This window comes from Phyllobates terribilis, unplaced genomic scaffold (assembly GCF_046119375.1).
Source record: "Phyllobates terribilis strain yellow unplaced genomic scaffold, ASM4611937v1 Scaffold_2__4_contigs__length_985480577, whole genome shotgun sequence".
In the NCBI taxonomy this organism is placed as follows: domain Eukaryota; kingdom Metazoa; phylum Chordata; class Amphibia; order Anura; family Dendrobatidae; genus Phyllobates; species Phyllobates terribilis.
Genome location: NW_027362762.1, coordinates 743,099,855 through 743,111,627, shown reverse-complemented (window position 1 = coordinate 743,111,627; position 11,773 = coordinate 743,099,855). Strand labels below are relative to the sequence as shown.

At 41.0% G+C, this 11,773-nt stretch overlaps 1 long non-coding RNA gene across 1 annotated transcript in view; it reads right to left on the bottom strand.

Moving 5' to 3' along the window:
- Window positions 1-255: 255 nt before the first annotated feature.
- LOC141252961 (uncharacterized) overlaps window positions 256-11,773 on the bottom strand; it is a 152,407-nt gene continuing 140,889 nt past the window's right edge. The window contains exon 5 of the long non-coding RNA XR_012314171.1: window positions 256-536. This is a non-coding gene — a long non-coding RNA (uncharacterized lncRNA). The remainder of the gene's footprint in view (window positions 537-11,773) is intronic.

The window sequence follows — 11,773 nt, the reverse complement described above, 5'->3', positions numbered from 1 at the left end:
AAAATGCGAACTCCCAGGACCACCATCAGCAAATGTATAAGTATCAGAATACTGGACAAAACAGCCTATGACCGCTTACCCTAAATTGTAGTATCCCAAGGACCCTCAGACCGGTGACTAGGGTGGAATAGCGTCTTCCCAACGCGCGTTTCGCGTTGCCTGTGCGTTGCTTTCTGAAGGGAAGTCAAGGGGTTTTCTGACACTGGCCCTTATGCACACTGTTTTTATCTATATTGTCTTTTTACTAATATGTATACATGTGTATTTAATAAAGATTTTGTCATATTTTTGTAAAAGAAACTCCTAGTTCCTCTGTTTTTTTTTACCTGTAACCTTCATTTAGAATGGAGAAATCGAAGAGATCACAAGAATGTAACAAGCACTACTACAGACATGTTTTACAGAGAAACAGAGAATAAAGCTGAATACATTTTCTTGATAGTAGCTGATGGCGTTCTACCGCTCTACCCAACTCTCGTAAAAGCCAGATTTGTGATTGTAAATGCAGCCAGAGACCCAGTAGCCAGATGTAGCTGCTGAACAAAACACAGGATCTACACTGGTTACTGAGCGACTTGCAACACTATTATTACCATTCACATTATGTATTAAACACCTCTGAATAGCCTAAAATAAAAGAAACAAGAAATCAGACATTTGGTTTTATCTAGCAGCTATTTACAGCAGACAGGTTGACAGAAATCACAAAATTCTCCTGCAAATGTAATTCTTGATTTCGTTTTTCGATAAAAACAGAAAATTGGATGTGTTAATCTATTCTGTATTAGAAGACAACTCACTGTTTGCTACCATATTAATACAAAATGACTGCAAGCCAAAAAACAATAAGGCAAAAAAACTAAATCCACAAGGCATAGTGCTAAGAAAGAAATTGAATTAAGTCCTCCTTAGTAATCTCTATGTAGTAAGTTCCCATTATAATTATGGGAGTGTCATATATATATTTATCTTAAGGAAATATATTTAATGGCTTAGTTTTATTATTGGACGTTTAATACCCACCACTCTTATGCAGATCAACCAATTGATGTTTTGGGGGTGAATAATGTAAGCAAGTGACATCTGTATGACAATCCCTTGGGCCGATGCCGTTTGCAGGGCACAAAATAAAATTAGTAATAGAAATTAAAATCTTTAGGCTACTTTCACATACTGCAGTCACTTTACATTTTTTGCTGTTTCAAAAACTGCTGAAAAAATGCTTCGGTTTTACTACGACAGCTTTAAAGATACGTACCATGGCTGCAGCATGTTAAGGCAGTTTTAATGTAGCTAATTTATTAGAGGAAATAACGCTTGTATTAGTGAATCTCTCTCAGCTGTCTGGCCATAGACTTTCCTCAATGGAGATGTAATCTCAAATAATTCAAAAAGTGGTGATAATAAAAGTAATATTACTTTGCTGAGATGGGCTAAGTTATATGGAGTTTAGAGCCAATAATAGTATCATATTTAACTGCGGTCAAGTTCAAACTAAATTCACCTTCGTAGTAGTTTATTTACGTGTTGATTTTACTAAGAGTATAGATAATTTTCTAATTCCTAAAGTTTCCAATTATGTTATTGGATCTCTTTCAAAATAGAAGATGCACAAGCCTAAAGCCAGGTTCAGATTTCCATCAAATGGCTGTATGTTAGTCCCTGATTCATCATCGCCAGCAATGTTCACGCCAGCCTTGATGAGTGGGTGTGCTGGAGTCATTGGTGCACGCCTCCTCGCATGGCTCCTCATGAAGGCATGTCTGAAAAGTGGATGCACCTCTATGTGCACCCACTCTTGACTGTAGTAAGATTTGTGGCATAAGGCGTCACAACACTGTTCTGCACTTCCAGTCTTGCCCCAGCTCTGCCCATTTTGGAAGAGTTGGGCGAAACTAACGTGAAAATGCCAAAATTCGCAACATTTTTGAGACTGATCAAAGTCTTTTTCCGCCAGAGAACACTTTGATGAATCAATGCCACAATGTCTCCCAACAGTTCAACTTAATGAAATTTACATCACAATGATTAAAGAGAAGTGTAATAGTACCCATTAAACTCAGGTCTAAGCTGTGGACATATTATGGCAGAAATTGGCATAAAGGAAACTGTTTATCTGTTGAGGGGGGTGTTTCACTATAACTGTCAGTCACGGTCCAATCAGATAGTGTAGGGACACTCCCCTTCACAAGAGAGTCAATGTATTCATACATTTCTAAAAGGGATAACACAGGGACATAGAACTATACGAATAAATGTTCTAGAATTATTTTATGGGGAATGAAAATATTTACTAAAGCAGAAAGATCAAAGGAACAGACAAGTCTACTTTAAGTCCGTGTTTGCACAAATAAGTTGGTGTAGTTTTGGTCTGTTTCCTAAATGGATGCAGTGACCCTCAAAGTAGTAATAAATAGAAAAGTTTTTTAAAGCACCACTCCAGCGTATTTTTTTTTCATTTCAACGCTGAAGTGGTTCAACTAATCTAAGATCCCTGATCCTAGTATTACACTTATCAGTCGAGGTCTTTAGCTGATCCTGGCACCTCTCCGGTCCTGCGCCACCATCTTGTGACTGCAACTTCCGACTGACCGTAAGTCAGAAGTACAGAAACTCTCATTGTAAGTCTAGAGTGACCTTCATCGCACCCAGCAAACATTGGAGCGATGCAGCATGTCACAAACTGCTGGAGAGCGAGCGGAGCGGAGCTGAGAACTGCAGAAGACAGAGTCTGGTAAGTATAATACTAGGGGCAAGGATTTTAGATTAATACAGTAGTAACACTCCGGCTGGAGTGGTGCTTTAAATCTGCACTATGTGAAGAACAAGTGATGCTCAATTTTCAGGCAAACAATAGGAGGCAATTGTACAAAAATTACATGTATGGCATAAACTATTCCAATAATAATGTAAGGAAGTGCTGATTTTTATAAGTGTCAGTTAAAAAAGAAAAACATCTAAACTCTTGAGAACTGACAAATATACATGAATTTGTTTTGCTCTGTTTTCGGGGCACTGAGTACACTAAGCAATATTTCAATAGCTACAACTGTTTTTTTTATGTATATAAAGAAATTTTCATAAAATATTTCCAGATTCCCAAGTACAAAAAAAGGTTGCTTGTTTATATAAATTTTCTTTTTCAATGTTGTAATTATCATAAAATGAATATACGTGGAAAACCAGTACATACTTATACTTAAAATATTTGGCCTAGTTAATTACAAAAAAAAACAAAACTTTGAAGGTGGTTATACAAAAACACCCACAAAGTGCCTCAGGGAATGAACAATCACTGGAGAGAAAAGTTCACATGTGAGAAAACATATTATTAAATGGGTGCAGTTTCATTAGCATTGAGTAAATACTTGTGGATGTGAGAATCAAACGCAGAGTAGCTTCTAAACAATAGAGTTGTACATGAGAGGGGAATTAAAACTATGGTGTTCATGTATTAGGTTGTGCAATGAATATGAAATCAATTGACTGCAGGGCAGTTGAGTCACATATACAGGCTTGTTAATACTTGCTGAAATCAACTCTATATCAAAGAGTCCTGAATTCAATATGGTACACATACTTAACACAACAAATAGCTACAGCCGAGGAGAACCTATGGGCATGTAATGTATTCCATGAGATGTCCCAGACTGTTTTAGGAGTTCGCTGATTGTTCAGCACGGTCTATACAGACCCACATTTTTGAGATTCCAAAAATTCCAAGAGACACTTGGGGTCTCAAAACAACATCACATTAACCTGAGAACTGCTGCAAACCAAACTGCGGCTAAGTATATCAATATATTCAGGAGTATAAAAAATGCAAGAGCCCAATAGGGTCTTATCCACGTAATATAATTGATAATAGAATATATAGAACCGCTCACCTAGAGGGGTTGTGTGAGACATGGAATTAAGATGCTGCAGCTTCCTTGGAATATGTCAAAATGAAATGCCGGAAGTTGTTCTGAGCGCTCTGGAGTCACGACCAACCAGTGATAATGTAAAAATGAAAGTTTGTCTACGCGTTTCAGAGTCCACTGACTCCTTCCTCAGGACAACCATATATAACCAGTGAACTCAGAAATGCATAGACAATAAACCTTATCACCGGTTTGTTGTGACTCCAGAGAGTGTAGAACAACTTTTCTTCCCGGCATTTCATTCTAATATATTAAGGAGGGCACTGTAATCTAATAATCAAGTCAGAAAATGTGCAATGTTAGGTTAAATACTAGTACGTTGTCCTAAAGACCAAGATACACAAACAAAATGAAGGCATGGCCTAGACAGTATTTTGTAATGTAAAAATATAACAATCTATATTTACACAAAAAAAGACACCACGCATACTATAAAAAACCTGAAAGCATATAACAAGTGCATAACCACCTAGCCGTGACTCATGATAAAGTCATCTGACTCCCACATGGATGTGCTCAAATTTAAATGGAGGAATAACCCTAACTTATAATATTTAGTTGTAGCGAGTCATAATAGGTAAAAATGCATACAGCTTTAATAGATGATGAAGCAGATGGAATCAAATAAAACCAAAAAGATCAAATAATGTATTCTAATATACCAAGGGTTCCAACATAAGTCCACTTGGACTAGACAATCTGCATGCACATTGCTGGAAGAACTAGCTTCCTCATTTGTGGCTATGATCATACCTATAATAGTTACTTTCTAGGAGAAGATGAATATGTAAATCGCCTCTTTAAAGAGAAAGAACGGGGTCTTTTAACCCCCCCTCCCATACACATTAAACTTATATAGGTTAAAACCATCAACAACAGGTTCAGCTGACCATAATGGGTATGGTACCCCCGACGATTGTTATGGGAATTAAGGACCTGGCATGTCTGACTTTGGACTACCGAACCTTTACTTCTCTCTCTGGCAGAGGTATTTTTACAGAGAACAAAGGAGGCCTTTGCAGAATCACCACTCCTGTGTAAGGGAGAGACAGCCGAGATGGCTGCTTGTTGAACGATTGGCCGAACCATCGTTCAGCCATCTAATATGTATGAGGGCTTTAAGGTCACCTATTGGAATTAGCAATACTGTAAGTCAATATCAACCCTTCAAAGAGTCTTGCCACGCAACTTAGCTCCATGCAAACAAAGACTCTGGTTTGGCTTTATAGCCTTAGGGTTTTTGCCCCTCAGTAGGAGGACTTGTTGGATTTTGACAGGGTATCTAAGGGGCAAAGCTTCTCTCTGTGGAGAGCACCAAGCAGACATAGAGAGACTCATAGGTTATGCAATGATCCCCTGGGACATTAAAAATGCAAAAAGACTTTCACAGAAGAACAGGGCAAGGTTTCTAGGAACACCTATTGGAAGTAGCAATCTTATAAATCAATATCAACACCCATAAAAGAGCCTTGACACGTGGCTTAGCACATAAAGCCAAACAAGAATTTCAGTTGCATACAGACATACAGCTGTCTCACCCAGTCAAGTAATACTCCTACTTTTCACTGATGATGAGCAAAAGCATTGGCTTTATATGCTACGTCATGTAGCAAGGCACTTTAAAGGGTCAATATTGACTTATAAGGTTGCTACTTCCAATATATTGCACTTGAGACCCTGTTCTCTTACAGTTTCTGGTGCTGCTCCAGTCCTCTTCTGGCCCACGTGACCTGAAAAGAGACTAGCCGGATCACACAGGGATTTACCTGTTGACCAAAAGCTGTTTTGTTAATGTAAGTTTGTGAAACCTTATTTTGAGTCTCATAAACTTACACTGGGAAAGTAGCACAATCCCACAGAGTAGACACTGGGGGAGACAACAAAACCGAAGAGCGGTCACATCATCCACAAGAGGACCAGAGCGGTGCTGGAGGGATCAGGAAAAAAAAAATACTGTGGCATCTTTAATTTCGAAGGGGAGGATGGTTAGCCTCAAAATCTTCCCACTGCACCTTGGTGCTCTTCACAAGTAGAAACTTTACCTCTTAGACCTTCAAATTGAAGACAAACTGAACTATCGAGCCTGCTGTGTATGGAGTGTGGACATATATAGACAGGTGGGTTGCTAAATAAACGTGGCAATAGTGACAAGAAGTAATAACTTGATGAATTGTTGGAATGAGACTTTATCATTATGTGAAGATAATTCCAGATAATGCCATCATTAACCTACGTTGATTAGAGACAGGATGCGCACATTGACTCTACAAGAGCAATGATGATCAATGATATACCGTCAAGATTGCATAACTTTATCTACATTCCAGGTAAAGTTTGCATATTGCCATGTCATTTCTATTCCACTGAAGATGTAATTGCTTAACCCACTTTTTACAAGCTAAATATTGGAGTGATGCAGAAAGGAGTTCCAACCTGCACAATTTTACCATGCTCAGAAGCCGAAAGAATTTGGAATATCTCAATGAATGAATCACATCGTGTGTGGTGCCTTGTAAACGAAGTCACCTGGAATGATACAGCTAAATATTCACCTAGGCCCCTATTCATCAAAGCTATTACTCAAGAATTCTTGTGTAAAATGCTTTAAAAAGGTGTTAACATTTTTGTGCAATGTGCAGTAGCGCAGAAATTTTTGAGACTTTTGGCATTTCACAGCAGTTTTGGCTTGCTCCACAAACATGGATGGAGCGGGGGAGAGATGGGGGAATGATGAGGTGTGGCAACGCCTGATGGTCAAATTCATGACAAGCTGTGATGACTGGAGTAAGATTTGCGGTGAGGCGTACAGAGGCGCATGCCTCTTTTCAGATGTACCTAATTTATTAAGAGGTGAAGAGGTGTACACCTCGCCCCTTCATCAACACTTACATGAACAACACCGGTTTTGATGAATTAGGGCCTCAATTTTTCCATTGTGTCAAGGGTTTACTATCCATAATGGAGTCCAAAGTTATCATGAAGCAGGTAACCTTACCAAATAACAGGGGGATGCATTTTGACAAACATACCATTTGTATCTATCCCAAATTTTCCATGCCCATCCCTAACAACAGATCAGCACAATAACTACTAATCTGCTGCTTACCTACAATATCTTGGCTGCTGAAAATGAAGGGATGAGAAGCATGGAAAAAGATATGCTGGCATTATACGGACTAAAAAGTTGCCAGAATTGCCAATTATAACTTAAACTCAAATATTTATGGCAGATCCAAAGGAAGAGGGGCTCTGAATGTGAGTTCCAAAATATTAACACGCTCGCTTGTATTCTCAGACAGCATGAAATGGGCCCTGTTCTTGAAAGAGATGAATGTCCCAGCAGGAAATTTATGGTTATGATTGGATGTTTAAGAGTATGACTGGGAATGGCTAGAAAACGTGACTGCTTTGTATGGCTAAATATTTTAATCTAGTAAATCTTGTGGAGACAGGGAGAGGTCATTTCTCTTCACTCCTCAGGCATCTTAAAGGCTACAATCAATCAATCTTACACATTTCTATGAAAAGCAATGACATACCTACTATACATATAGGTTACTTTTAGCCATTTCAAAAACAAGGAGGCAACTGTACTTCTTTTATGATAAACATGACAACTTATTTATATATTGAAGGCAGCCCAATGATCGGCAGGTGGACACTAGTCAACTACTATCTTCAAAAGGAAGTCCTAACTGCCCATACCTTCCCCTCTCACATAAATGCCTATCTAATATGGACAGGTTGATTCTGCCTAGGCAAGAGCTGCTATTCACAACAGATGGGATTCCCAAGCGAAGGACACCCCTTGTGTTCTAATAGGGCACATAGAAAGTATCTAGAATAAAACTATTTCAAACTGAGAAGAAACAGATTGTAGTGTTCTAAAATGGAATTACAAACAGGTCTAAAATAGTCTCCCCTATTGTCAAATACCTCAAATTACAAGAACTTTTTCAACCATTTGCATAAATATGTATTAAAATAATCTGATTGATTTGTATTAGATGCTTTCCCCTCTTAAGTTTGACACTGTCCCCTAAACCTAAACTGTAGAAACAAACAGGCAGTGTCTGTACAATACTAGAAAAGTACGTTTTGGTTTTAGAACCTGTTTAATGCTTGTTGGTCCTTAAATTACTAGAGTTTGTGACTTCATATGTAGGTATGTATTTGTATCAAAAAGCAGTTTTAGTTTGTGATACAACTATTACAGATTTTAAGAAAGAATGTCTTGCTTCTTGGCTTAAAGATCATCTGTCACCAGTTTTTTGCTACCTAATCTGAGAGCAGTATAATATAGGGCAGAGACCCTGATTCCAGTGATGGATCACTTACTGGGCTTAGATATTGCCATAAACAGTCATCATTGATCACACTAGCTATGTTACGTAATAGTGAAGTCACACGTTTAGTATTATTATAGATTGCACATACCTGAAATCTTGTGACCGTTAATCAAACATTGTAATATCACGAGCTTATTGTCACTTGACTTTGACGTTAACTATTTAGTAAGTTGCAGGGCTAAAAAAAAAAAATACACTGCTAAAGAACAGACTGAACAGTTCAAGGAAATCTCATGCCAAATACCATTTTCATTCACACTCCTTCCAGAGACTACTAGTATGAGCAAGCTGGGCAAGGTGTGTTTCTTGCATAACTCACTACGAAACAAGTTTCCAACTGCCAAGTCACATGCAGAAACCAAAGTCAGACCTCAACAATATCTTTAATGGCATTCACTGACATTTGATAATAATTACCTTTACGTCTTACATGAGAGGCCCATTTACACTGGCAGATTATTCTGAAGGAGCGTTCCTAGGAACGTTTGCTGCATGATAATCTTGCCGTCTAAATAGGGTGACGATCGACTGACATAAGAGCAAAATGCTCATTCATCTGGCGAAATTATATTTTGTGCTGCACATAAGCTCATCGCTCTCAGCAGCACATCTTCTTGTGTAACGAGGACTCGCACTGTCTAGAACAGAGGTCCCCAACCGCCGGTCCGCGGACCAGGACCGGGCCGTTGGGGTTTTTCAGCCGGTCCGCGGGGAGAGGGGGCCCTTCCAGCCTCCAGCAGGGCCGCCATCAGGGCATGACTGCCCTGACTCCAGTATGGGGCCCGGCCGGTAGGAGCCCCCTCGGAGCCCCCCTCTTGTGCGTCTCTCTCCTCATGGGGCCCCCGGCCGCATGCTAAGCGCCGGGTCCGGGACATCTTAGCGCTGCGCTGCTGCGGCAGCACCTTCATGATTCCCCTGACTTCCGGTCATGTGACGGCGCCGTCACATGGCCGGAAGTCAGGAGAACCTGGTGTCAGCGATTTGGACGAGCGCCAGGATTCTGCAGGGATCGCATGGGGGTAAGTATAACAAGTTTTATTTTTTTTTAAATACAATTAACTAGGAGTGGGGGGAATGGGAGATGCACATGGGGGGAGGGGAGAGATGAGAGATGCACATGGGGGAGGGGAGAGATGAGAGATCCACATGGGGGGGAGGGGAGAGATGAGAGATGCACATGGGGGAGGGGAGAGATGAGAGATCCACATGGGGGGAGGGGAGAGATGAGAGATGCACATGGGGGGAGGGGAGAGATGAGAGATGCACATGGGGGGAGGGGAGAGATGAGAGATGCACATGGGAGGGAGGGGAGAGATGAGAGATGCACATGGGAGGGAGGGGAGAGATGAGAGATGCACGGGGGGGAGGGGAGAGATGAGAGATGCACATGGGAGGGAGGGGAGAGATGAGAGATGCACATGGGGGAGGGGAGAGATGAGAGATGCACGGGGGGATGAGAGATGCACGGGGGGTGGATGAGAGATGCACGGGGGGGTGAGAGATGCACGGGGGGGTGAGAGATGCACGGGGGGGATGAGAGATGCACGGGGGGTGGATGAGAGATGCACGGGGGGGTGAGAGATGCACGGGGGGGATGAGAGATGCACGGAGGGGATGAGAGATGCACGGGGGTGGATGAGAGATGCACGGAGGGGGATGAGAGATGCACGGAGGGGGATGAGAGATGCACGGGGGTGAGCTGCACATGGGGGGGTGAGAGATGCACATGGGGGGGTTATGTTTACATAACTTTGTTGCCTTATGAAGGGCGGGGGGGGCCCCCAAAAATTTCTTGCACAGGGGCCCACTACAATCTGTGTCCGCCCCTGGGATGAAGTAAATGCAGCTGAACAGCAGCTGTCAGGACAGCTGCCCTGTCCTGCTGCAGGGCGTGATGGGGCCTCAGTGATGCGGCTCCTGGCACAGCACATTATGTGGGGCTCCTGGCATAGCTCCTGGCGGGGACCTGGTCTACACTATATGATAAGTATGTACTAAACTCCAAATCCCTCCATTACCCCGCCCCCATATGACCAAAGCCCCGCCCACCCCACCCCCTCCTTGCTGGGCCATGGAAAAATGATCTTGCTTCAAGCCGGTCCCTGGTGCAAAAAAGGTTGGGGACCACTGGTCTAGAACAACGGCAGCCAATACTCACTGAATGATCCATTACAGATTGTCCAGTCCGCACATGAAGCTGGGCTGCCTGTGTAATCCGGCTACTAAATGACCAGGAAGAAAAGTCTAAACCTGTTAATAAGTTGGGTTTTGTTCACTTGATAGACGCCGGTACGGTGTTGAAACACATTGTGAATAAAAAAACCTTATTGTCGTCATCATCTGATTTACTCCAGCAGCGCAGCCCACCTACGTATTCATCCTCCTAGATCCAAACTTGTTAATAAGACATACAAAAAAAAGTCTCATTTTGGGTGAAGATAGTTTTTACCCCAAAAAATGCTATCATTTCTCTTATTGCTTAATATTAGATTTTTATCATGTACAATTTCTCCATGTCTGGAAATTCTGGAAATAAAGATCAACAAATACATTTTGATATTTACAGCAGATTTGTGGCTGATAGCATTCAGTCAACGGCTGTTTAAAGGGTCTTAAAATCATCAAAAAATGGCCCAGTCATGTCCATTATTTGCGAACATGATTGGTTCCATGTGCAGCTCTGTACACTAGGTGACTGCCAATATCAATATGTATTAATCGCCAACAAGGTTTATGACCCAGCTATATGGTCATTTTCCTATTAGAAGTCTGGGGAAGCCATTTTGGTTGTCATTCAGAAAACAAAATGACTATGAAAAGGTTTAATAACCTTTTCGGCCATCTATAAATGTTCTTATGTTCACTTCTGTTCATTTATTAGTGGATGGCATTATGTGCAATAAAATATATAAAATGAAATATATGACATGACTGTTTTATCTACAAATAGCACCACACCTTCCAAGGGTTGTGACTGATATTGCATCCAAAAATTGGAAAAGTGTCCAAGGAACAACCAATATGATCACTTAGGCTATGTTCACACATGTTGGGTTTTTCAGCGTTTTTTGCTGCAGATTTTTATGCAAATTCTCAGCTGCGTCTTGCAGTACCAGTAAAGTCTATGAGAAACCAGAATTCTCTGTTCACACGTCTTGTTTTTTTTTTTTGCTGTGTATTTTGTAACTTGGTTGGGTTTTGGGAAAATAGAGCATGTCAATTCTTTCAGCGTTTTTTCACCCATAGGAAGTAATGGGAGGTGAAAAAAACGCATCAAAATTTGCATCAGTGTTTTTGAAGGCAAAACAGAATGGGGTTCTTTTTTTATAGAACTTTATGTACAAGCCTACTTAGAGACAGAAGGACAGTGAAAAAATGCTGAAAAAAACGCAGCAAAATCAGCGTTTTTGACGCAGCTGATTTCCTGACAGATCAGTTTTGCTGCAGATTTGTGACATAAAAGAAACCCAACATGTGTGAACATAGCCTTACTTCTAGCAC